This window comes from Arachis ipaensis, chromosome B6, assembly GCF_059453495.1.
Source record: "Arachis ipaensis isolate K30076 ecotype BB chromosome B6, ASM5945349v1, whole genome shotgun sequence".
NCBI classification, from domain to species: Eukaryota; Viridiplantae; Streptophyta; class Magnoliopsida; order Fabales; family Fabaceae; genus Arachis; species Arachis ipaensis.
The window spans coordinates 73054516-73057466 of NC_142441.1; the positions used below are offsets into that span (position 1 = coordinate 73054516).

The window sequence follows — 2951 nt, forward strand, 5'->3', positions numbered from 1 at the left end:
ACCATAGCTTGCTTCATACCAACAATCTCCGTGGGATCGACCCTTACTCACGTAAGGTTTATTACTTGGACGACCCAGTGCACTTGCTGGTTAGTTGTATCGAAGTTGTGAATGAAAAACAATTTATTAAGACGTGTGTACAGAGTTTTTGACGTCGTTGCCTGAGATCACAATTTTGTGCACCAAGTTTTTGGCGCCGTTGCCGGGGATTGTTCGAGTTTGGACAACTGACGGTTCATCCTGTTGCTCAGATTAGGTAATTTTCTTTTTATTTTGTTTTCAAAAAAATATTTTCAAAAAATTTTTTTTCAAAAATCTTTCAAAAATTTCTCATCTGTTTTCGAAAATTATTCTAAAATTTTTAAGAATGAATTCTAGAGTTTCATGAGGCATGTTGAAGCCTGACTGGCTGTAAAGCCATGTCTAATTCTTTTGGATAGGGGCTTCCAACCATCAGCATAGAGGCAAGTTAATTGGAATGTCAGATGTGGCATGTCTGAGTTACATACTAAAGCTTGGCTGGCTATTAAGCCATGCCTAACCCTCAGATTGGAGCTTTAGACTAAGAGTACAAGATTCCTGGAATTCATATTAAAATTTTGGAATCCTTATTTTTTCTTTTTCATATAATTTTCGAAAAATCCAAAAACAAAATTTATAAAATCATAAAAATAAAAAAAAATATTTTGTGTTTCTTGTTGAGTCTTGAGTCAGATTTTAAGTTTGGTGTCAATTACATGTTCATCTTGCATTTTTCGAAAAAAATCATACATTCATAGTGTTCTTCATGATCTTTAAGTTGTTCTTGGTAAGTCTTCTTGTTTGATCTTGATGTTTTCTTGTTTTGCATCTTTTCTTGTTTTTCATGTGCATTTTTGCATCCATAGAGTCTAAACATGAAAGATTTCTAAGTTTGGTGTCTTGCATGTTTTCTTTGCATTAAAAATTTTCAAAAATAAGTCTTGATGTTCATCTTGACATTCAAAGTGTTCTTGGTGTTCATCTTGACATTCATAGTGTTCTTGCATGCATTCCTTGTTTTGATCCAAAAAGAAAAGAGAAAAACATGAAAATGATGTTTTAATTTTTCTCTTTCATCATTAAAAATTCAAAAACCAACAATATATCTTTCCCTTTTTCACTCATAAATTTCGAAAATTAGATTTGACTTTTTCAAAAATTTTTAAAATCTAGTTATTTTTATGAGTCAAATCAAATTTTCAATTTAAAAATCTTATCTTTTTCAAAATCTTTTTCAAAAATCAAATCTTTTTCATTTTTCTTAGTTATTTTCGAAAATTTTAAAAATATTTTTCAAAAATCTTTTCCTTATCTTTATCACATAATTTTCAAAAATAACATCATCAATTAATGTTTTGATTCAAAAATTTCAAGTTTGTTACTTGCTTGTTAAGAAAGATTCAAACTTTAAGTTCTAGAATCATATCTTGTGATTTCTTGTGAATCAAGCCATTAATTGTGACTTTAAAAATCAAATCTTTTTCAAAACTAATTTCAATCATATCTTTTCAAAATATATCTTTTTATCTTATCTTTTTCAAAATCATATCTTTTTCAAAAAAATTTGATTTTAAAATATCTTTTCTAACTTCTTATCTTCTTATCTTTTCAAAAATTGATTTTCAAATTTGTTTCAACTAACTAACTAACTTTTTGTTTGTTTCTTATCTTTTTCAAAACTACCTAACTAACTCTCTCTCTCTCTAATTTTCGAAAATATCTGCCTCTTTTTCAAAAATTCTTTTAAATTAACTAATTATTTTAATTTTTGGTTTTAATTTTTTCTTAATTTTCGAAAATTACTAACCTTTTTCAAAAACTATTTTCGAAAATCATTAACTCTTTTTCAAAAATAATTTTCGAAAATCCTCTTCCTCACTCACCAAAAATCCGAACCCCCTCTCTCTCTCTGAGTTCAGATTTTCTCTTCTTCTTTTCTTCTACTCACACAGGGACCTCTACACTGTGGTAAAAAGGATCCCTATTATTATTATTTTTCTGTTCCCTCTTTTTCATATGAGCAGGAGCAAAGACAAGAATATTCTTGTTGAAGCAGATCCAGAACCTGAAAGGACTCTGAAGAGGAAACTAAGAGAAGCTAAATTACAACAATCTAGCAAGCACCTTTCAGAAATTTTCGAACAAGAAGAGGAGATGGCAGCCGAAAATAATAATGATGCAAGGAGGATGCTTGGTGACTTTACTGCACCTAATTCCAATTTACATGGAAGAAGCATCTCCATTCCCACCATTGGAGCAAACAACTTTGAGCTGAAACCTCAATTAGTTTCTCTGATGCAGCAGAACTGCAAGTTTCATGGACTTCCATATGAGGATCCTTTTCAGTTCTTAACTGAATTTTTGCAGATCTGTGATACTGTTAAGACTAATGGAGTAGATCCTGAAGTCTACAGGCTCATGCTTTTCCCTTTTGCTGTAAGAGACAGAGCTAGAGTGTGGTTGGACTCTCAAACCAAAGATAACCTGAACGCTTGGGAAAAGCTGGTCACGGCTTTCTTAGCCAAGTTCTTTCCTCCTCAAAAGCTTAGTAAGCTTAGAGTGGATGTTCAAACCTTCAGACAGAAAGAAGGTGAATCCCTCTATGAAGCTTGGGAGAGATACAAGTAACTGACCAAAAAGTGTCCTTCTGACATGCTTTCAGAATGGACCATCCTGGATATATTCTATGATGGTCTGTCTGAATTAGCTAAAATGTCATTGGATACTTATGCAGGTGGATCCATTCACCTAAAGAAAATGCCTGTAGAAGCTCAAGAACTCATTGACATGGTTGCTAATAACCAGTTCATGTACACTTCTGAGAGGAATTCTATAAGCAATGGGACGCCTCAGAAGAAGGGAGTTCTTGAAATTGATACTCTGAATGCTATATTGGCTCAGAATAAAATATTGACTCAGCAAGTCAATAT

At 31.9% G+C, this 2951-nt stretch overlaps 1 non-coding gene across 1 annotated transcript; it reads right to left on the minus strand.

Moving 5' to 3' along the window:
• Window positions 1-2571: 2571 nt before the first annotated feature.
• Window positions 2572-2679, minus strand: LOC148561330 (small nucleolar RNA R71). Its single transcript, XR_015887049.1, has one exon. It is a non-coding gene; the product is annotated as a small nucleolar RNA R71 (small nucleolar RNA).
• Window positions 2680-2951: the final 272 nt, after the last annotated feature.